The sequence below is a fragment of the Coregonus clupeaformis genome, chromosome 15, assembly GCF_020615455.1.
Source record: "Coregonus clupeaformis isolate EN_2021a chromosome 15, ASM2061545v1, whole genome shotgun sequence".
Taxonomy (NCBI): domain Eukaryota; kingdom Metazoa; phylum Chordata; class Actinopteri; order Salmoniformes; family Salmonidae; genus Coregonus; species Coregonus clupeaformis.
Genome location: NC_059206.1, coordinates 51,703,421 through 51,712,064, shown reverse-complemented (window position 1 = coordinate 51,712,064; position 8,644 = coordinate 51,703,421).

Here is an 8,644-nt window from a genome sequence, read left to right as displayed (position 1 = left end):
GCTGTACTAATATGGCTGACCCTGTAAAACAACACAATTCACTGCATGTGACCATAAAAAATAATAATATATATATATATATTGCTAGCCAGAGCAGAGCAGTGTTTGTGTGTTTGTGTGTGTGTGGTTGATGGGGGATGGGGTTAACCCTGCACATGGCAGGAGAGGCCCCCAGCAGGGGCCACAGCTGTTTCTTCTCTCCTCCCCTCCTCTTCTCAGAGCCCAGACCAAACCATGCAGAAATAGAGCTACAAAAGCAGCAGTAGGGTCACATCTGGATGTGTGGGATGTGTGGGATTCAATCAGTCACTCTCTCTCAACATGACTGAATAACCATAACAAATTGGCTGAATATGCTAAGACCGTGGGAGGTAGTTAAAGCAAAGAACTAATGGAAATATTGTATTACCTGTATTGTGCAGGCTATAGTGTATTGCGTATTGCAATACCTGTATTGTGTAGGCTATAGTGTATTGTGCATTGTATTACCTGTATTGTGAATACGGGAGATTATTGGGAGATATTTACACAAGGTGTGCACCCTCCAGAGTTGTGGATATCAAATCCAAATCAAATCAAATATTATTGGTCGCGTACACATACAGTATTTAGCAGATGTTATCGCGGGTGTAGCGAAATGCTTATGTTTCTAGCTCCAACCGTGCAGTAATACCTGACAATACAAAAGAATACAGGCAAATCCCCAAAAGAAAAAGAAAGCAATTAAGAAATATAGAAATATTAGAACAAGCAATGTCAGAGTCCGGAATATAAATATAAAAGTAATCTATATGACTGTCTGCATTGACATTATGGGCAGTAAATTAATTGAAAAGGTGTGTACGGCAGTAGTTATATAGGATAGGCCTTGACTATAATACAGTATGCACATATGAAGTGGGTAAAACAGTATGTAAACATTATTAAAGTGACCAGTGTTCAATTACTATGTACATAGGGCAACAGGCTCTAAGGTGCAGGGTAGAGTATCGGGTGGTAGCCGGCTAGTAACAGTGACTAAAGTTCAGGGCAGGGTACTGAGCAGAGGCCAGCAAGTGGTGACTGTTTAACAGTCTGATGGCCTGGAGATAGAAGCTGTTTTTCAGTCTCTCGGCCCCAGCTTTGATGCACCTGTACTGTCTCCGCCTTCTAGATGGTAGCGGGGTGAACAGGCCATGGCTCGGGTGGCTGAGGTCCTTAATGATCTTCTTGGCCTTTCTGTGACACCAGGTGCTGTAGATGTCCTGGAGGGCATGCAGTGTGCATTAGGGTGACCGCACCACCCTCTGGAGAGCCTTGCAGTTGCGGACGGTGCAGTTGCTGTGCAGCCTGACAGGATGCTCTCAATGGTGCATCTGTAGCAGTTCGTGAAGGTCTTACGCCTTGATCACACTGACAGCATCATTGCGCAAAATGGTACGCAGCATCATCTGGATATGTGTGCAACAAATGTTCAACATGCTATCATTTCTGTCAAGCTGTCTACGCATACAGTCTGATGCATACGTTTGATAAATCCAACATATGCACCACACAGAACGCACTGCAACTGCCTCTGCAACGCATTGCTGCAAGGCAAACGCAGCGTTCTATTGGAAATGAGTGTACTTCTGGTGTACCGAAATGCAATGATGCTATCGGTGAGATCGAGGTGTTAGGGGCCAAGCCGAATTTCTTCAGCCTCCTGAGGTTGAAGAGGCACTGTTGCTCACTCTTCACCAAACTGTCTGTGGATGGACCATTTCAGGTTGTCAGTGATGTGCACGCCGAGGAACTTGAAGCTTTGCACCCTCTCCACTATGGCCGGCCCCATCGATGTGGATGGGGGCGTGCTCCCTCTGCAGACTCCTGAAGTCCACAATCAGCTCCTTCGTTTTATTGAGGGAGAGGTTATTTTCCTGGCACCACTCCTCCAGGACCCTCACCTCCACCCTGTAGGCTGTATCGTCGGGCTGAGAGTAAAATGTAGTGGTCTCAGCTTGTAACCCAATCTGTGCTGAGGGGCGAGTGTCGGGAGGTAAGAATGGGAGGAGGGGGGGGAGAGGGGGTGTCTTGAGAGGGTATTTCCAGCACAGTGAGTTCCATAACTCACATTAAGAAACCAGACAAGCTACGTAATGTGGGTGTAGTGGGGTGTTCACGTGTTATTTGGGCATGACTCTAGCTCAGTCAGTTGACAGCTTGATACATAGAGAGATTATTGGCCTTATTATAAAGACTCATACATGGTTATATCACAAGTTATAAGGCATTATACTGGCAGGCTATAATGTGTTTCCAAAGACACAAGGTTTCACCATATGAATTGACATAACAGTAGCCTGATCCACCAGCCTGACCGCTGCGCTTTCTTTTTGATTCACTTCACTTTGTTTAGCTAAACATAATGTAAGCGTGCGAGATCAGGATGGTCACACGAGGCTAACGTAATAGCACAGTTCCTTGAAAATTATGCTCTCTCTAGGAATGCTCCTGACGACATTATCTACATTAATTCCACAAGAAAATGTATTTTGGGAAACCCTAAGACAAACCCTAAGTATGTGAGATGTCCCATATTCTCCCAGGGGTAATTTCCATGTATACTAAACAAAAAATATAAACTCAACATTTAAAGTGTTGGTCCCATGCTTCATGAGCTGAAATAAAAGTTTGCATACATTTTCCATATGCACAAAAAGCTTATTTCTCTCAAATTTGGTGCACACATTTGCTTACATCCCTGTTAGTGAGCATTTCTCCTTTGCCAAGATAATCCATCCACCTGACAGGTGTGGCATATCAAGAAGCTGATTAAACAACATGATCATTACACAGGTGCACCTTGTGCTGTGGACAATAAAAGGCCACTGTAAAATGTGCAGTTTTGTCACACAACACAATGCCACAGATATCTCAAATTTTGAGGGAGCGTGCAATTGGCATGCTGACTGCAGGAATGTCCACCAGAGCTGTTGCCAGATCATTTTATGTTCATTTCTCTACCATAAGCAAACGTCGTTTTAGAGAATATGGAAGTACGTCCAAATGGCCGCACAACCACAGACCACGTGTAACCATGCCAACCCAGGACCTCCACATCCGATTTCTTCACCTGCGGGATGGTCTGAGACCAGCCGCCTGGACAGCTGATGAAACTGTGGGTTTGCATAACCAAATAATTTCTGCACAAACTGTCAGAAACCATTTCAGGGAAGCTCATCTGCGTGCTCGTCGTCTTCACCAGGGTCTTGACCTGACTGCAGTTTGGCGTCGTAACCAACTTCAGTGGGCAAATGCTCACCTTCGATGGCCACTGCCACACTGGAGAAGTGTGCTCTTCACGGTTGAATCCCGGTTTCAACTGTACCGGGCAGATGGCAGACAGATGGCAGATGGCGTTGTGTGGGCGAGCGGTTTCTGATGTCAACGTTATGAACAGAGTGCCCCATGTTGGTGGGGTTATGGTATGGGCAGGCATAAGCTATGGACAACGAACACAATTGCATTTTATCTATGGCAATTTGAATGCACAGAGATACCATGACGATATCCTGAGGTCTATTGTCGTGCCATTCATCCGCCGCCATCACCTCCTGTTTCAGCATGGTAATGTACGGCCCATGTTGCAAGGATCTGTACAGAATTCCTGGATGCTGAAAATGTCCCAGTTCTTCCATGGCCTGCAAACTCACCAGACATGTCATCCATTGAGCATGTTTGAGATGCTCTGGATCGACGTGTACGACAGTGTGTTCCAGTTCAAATCAATATCCAGAAACTTCGCACAGCCATTGAAGAGGCGTGAGACAACATTCCACAAGCCACAATCAACAACCTGATCATCTCTATGCGAAATCCATAGATTAGGGCTTTATTTATTTATTTCAATTGACTGATTTCTTTATATGAACTGTAACTCAGTAAATTTTTTGAAATTGTGACATGTTGCGTTTATATTTTTGTTCAGTGTAAAAGGACGCATGAGCACAAACATGTGAAGTTCATAGGAGCATGTCAAATAGGTTATCAAATGAAAGCTAAGAGTCTATATCTTTTTAACATAAGGAATATATACAGTGAGGGAAAAAAGTATTTGATCCCCTGCTGATTTTGTATGTTTGCCCACTGACAAAGAAATGATCAGTCTATAATTTATTGGTAGGTTTATTTGAACAGTGAGAGACAGAATAACAACAACAAAAAACAGACGGGCCTGTATATGTGCTTTCTTGAGCAGGGGGACCTTGCGGGCGCTGCAGGATTTGAGTCATTCACGGCGTAGTGTGTTACCAATTGTTTTCTTGGTGACTATGGTCCCAGCTGCCTTGAGATCATTGACAAGATCCTCCCGTGTAGTTCGGGCCTGATTCCTCACCGTTCTCATGATCATTGCAACTCCACGAGGTGAGATCTTGCATGGAGCCCCAGGCCGAGGGAGATTGACAGTTATTTTGTGTTTCTTCCATTTGCCAATAATCGCACCAACTGTTGTCACCTTCTCACCAAGATGCTTGGCGATGGTCTTGTAGCCCATTCCAGCCTTGTGTAGGTCTACAATCTTGTCCCTGACATCCTTGGAGAGCTCTTTGGTCTTGGCCATGGTGGAGAGTTTGGAATCTGATTGATTGATTGCTTCTGTGGACAGGTGTCTTTTATACAGGTAACAAGCTGAGATTAGGAGATCTCCCTTTAAGAGTGTGCTCCTAATCTCAGCTCGTTACCTGTATAAAAGACACCTGGGAGCCAGAAATCTTTCTGATTGAGAGGGGGTCAAATACTTATTTCCCTCATTAAAATGCAAATCAATTTATAACATTTTTGACATGCGTTTTTCTGGATTTTTTTGTTGTTATTCTGTCTGTCACTGTTCAAATAAACCTACCATTAAAATTATAGACTGATCATTTCTTTGTCAGTGGGCAAACGTACAAAATCAGCAGGGGATCAAATACTTTTTCCCCACAATTTCCATCCTAAAAAATGTGGAATAAGCAAAGGCTACCAGATGAGCCAAATGCCTTCTATACTCGTTTCGAGGCAAACAACACTGAACCATGCATGAGAGCACCAGCTGTTCCGGACCAACGAAATATGGTCTTGTTTGGGGGCAGAGCTCATTAAAATAATAGCCAGTGTGTAGAACAATATCAAAATATGCAAATGAGGATTTTGCATATTTATACCTTTGTGTACCTATTTAGGATACATCACCAAGTCAATGTGTCATGTCATAGTTGACAACACATTCTTTCTGCAGACATCGTAGAATCTTAATTCGGACCAGATATTTAACAGAGTTTTTTGAAAACGAGGACACATAAACAACTGAGGGAGATTTTACTGAAATTCTGTTACCGAACCAATCTGCACAGTTCTTCCAGTAAATGTGTTTTTGTAAAATGTTCAGTGAAAATTGTTAAAAGTAGCCCTTGTGCATAGAGTTGTATGGTTAGTTAAACTTTGAATCAATGGTTTTTGTTTAGCATGTTTACTGTGGAATTGCCCCAAGGCCATATCTAGTTCCATGGAGAAGTCCAGTCCTCTAAACTGCTACACTTTAGAATGATTAATGTGAACTTCATAAATAAGTCAAGAATGTTGGAGTGACTTGGATTAGGGTTACATGCCGATTAGCACTGCCACTGAATGAGACCTGGTGTGTGTTCAGCAGGGCACATCATTATGTGGAATTCAGATAGAAATATGTTCTCACATGTAGAATAAGGAATCGTGTCCTCTCTATTCATGACGTTTCAATCCGCAACGTTCCACAATGTCTGCCCACTGAACATGGCTGAACTGTTCCTCATACTGTAAATTCTTACCATTACTACAGTTACTGTAATGACACTAGAGCCATATATATATATATATTACACTACCGTTCAAAGGTTTGAGGGTCACTTAGACATTTCCTTGTTTTCCATGAAAATGTAGCAAAATGCATAGGAAATGTAGTCACTGACAAGGTTAGAAATAATGATTTTTAATATAAATAATAATTGTGTCCTTCAAACATTGCTTACGTCAAAGAATCCTCCATTTGCAGCAATTACAGCCTTGCAGACCTTTGGCATTCTAGTTGTCAATTTGTTGAGGCTTCCTGAAGCACCTCCCACAAGTTGGATTGGCTTGATGGGCACTTCTTACGTACCATACGGGCTGGTGTGGTTACACGTGGTCTGCGGTTGTGAGGCCGGTTGGACGGACTGCCAAATTCTCTAAAACAATGTTGGAGGCAGCTTATGGTAGAGAAATTAATATTACATTCTCTGGCAACAGCTCTGGTGGACATTCCTGTAGTCAGCATGCCAATTGCACGCTCCCTCAAAACTTGTGACATCTGTGGCATTGTGTTGTGTGACAAAACTGCACATTTTAGAGTGGCCTTTTATTGTCCCCAGCACAAGATGCACCTGTGTAATGATCATGCTGTTTAATCAGCTTCTTGATATGCCACACCTGCCAGGTGGATGGATTATCTTGGCAAAGGAGAAATGCTCACTAAGAGGGATATAAACAAATTTGGCACAAAATTTGAGAGAAAAAGCTTTTTGTGCATATGGAAAATTTTATTTCAGCTCATGAAACATGGGACCAACACTTTACATGTTGCGTTTATATTTTTGTTCAGTGTATATATACACTCAGTGGCTAGTACCGGGTCGGACACCCTTTTTCCTCCAGAACAGCCTGAATTCTTCAGCGCAAGGAAACATTGCTCACTTGGTATCAAGGGACCTAACGTGTGCCAGGAAAACATTCCCCACACCATTACACCACCGCCACCAGCCTTTACCGTTGACACCAGGCAGGATGGGGCCATGGACTCATGCTGCTTACGCCAAATCCTGACTCATCCGTGACAAGATACCGACGAGTTGTGCGTTCCACTTAGGTCACTCGTTTTGCCCATTCAAACGTTCAATCGAACAGGAAATGAATGCCTTGATGGCTGTCTGCCTGCTTTATATAGCAAGCTATGGCCACGTGACTCACTGTCTGTAGGAGCAAACACTTTTCATGAACAGGGTGGTGTAAGTATTCCTACCCCTTGACTTATTCCATATTTTGTTGCGTTACAGCCTGAATTTAAAATGGATTATATAGATGTTTTTTTTTTTTTTTATCAATTCTTCAAGCTCTGTCAAATTGGTTGCCATAGATTTTCAAGCAAATTTTCAAGCAGATTTAAGTCAAAACTCGGCCACTCAGGAACATTCACTGTCTTATTAGTAAGCAACTCCAGTGTGGATTTGACCTTATGTTTTAGGTTATTGTCCTGCTGAAAGGTGAATTTATCTCCCAGTGTCTGGTGGAAAGCAGACTGAACCAGGTTTTCCTCTAGGATTTTTCCTGTGCTTAGCTCCATTCCGTTTATTTTTTATCCTGAAAAACTCCCCAGAAATCCCTGACTGGTTTCCTTCCTCTACGGTAACTGAGTTAGGAAGGACGCCTGTATCTTTGTAGTGACTGGGTGCATTGATACACCGTCCAAAGTGTAATTAATAGGGATATTCAATGTCAATGCTCTCCTTTGGGAGGCATTGGAAAACCTCCCTGGTCTTTGTGGTTGAATCTGTGTTTGAAATCCACTGCTCGACTGAGGGACCTTACAGATAATTGTATGTGTGGGGTACAGAGGTGAGGTACTGTAGTCATTCAAAAATCATGTTATACACTATTATTGCAGAGTCCATGCAACTTATTAAGCAAATATTTATAGACTCAAGGCATTTCAGCTTTTAATGTTTAATTATTTGTAAAAATGTTGAAAAACATCATTCCACTTTGAGCTTTATTTTCATGTCATCTGACCATAGCACCGGTTCCAATCCAAGTGCCAATGCCGTTTATCAAACTCCAGGCGGTGCTATGGTCAGTGCTTGACTTGGGCAGGAGCTCACCGGAGTGGAGTACCGCCACCTCAAATGTTCTACTGCTTGAGCTCCTGTTCCTCTTGTAGAATATTAGCTCAAAAGTATTTTGGCGCTCCTGCACCAAATATAAACAGTACCAGGTGCCAAAATGAGTACCAGCACCTATTTCTGTCCAAGTCAAGCACTGGCTTTGGTCAGATGACATGAAAATAGATATCTTTGGCCACGCACACCAGTGGTGGGTTTGGTGTTGAAAAACACAAGCATATGCAGAAAAGTACCTTATACCTACAGTAAAATATAGTGGTGCATTTTTTATGTTATGGTGCTATTTTGCTTCCGCTGGTCCGGTGGCCCTTGTAAAGGTCAGCGGCATAATTAACTTTACCCAGTACCAGGACATTTTGGCCAAAAACCTGGTTGCCTCTGCCAGGAGGCTGACATTTAGCCACAAGTGAATCTTCCAGCAAGACAATAACCCCAACCACACATCAAAATCCACAAAGAAATGATTAATTGACCACAAAATTAACATTTTGCAATGGACATCTCAGTCTCCGGACTTGAACCCCATTGACAACCTGTGGTTTGAATTGAAGAGGGCAGTCCATAAGAGCAGACAAAGGAATTCAAGGATCTGGAAAGATTCTGTATGGAGGAATAGTCTAAGATCCCTCCCAATGTGTTCTCCAATCAACCTCATAAAACATTTTAGAAAAAGGCTCAGCGTCGTTATTCTCACAAGGGGAGGGTGCTGGAGTATTGAAAACAGGGGTGCCACC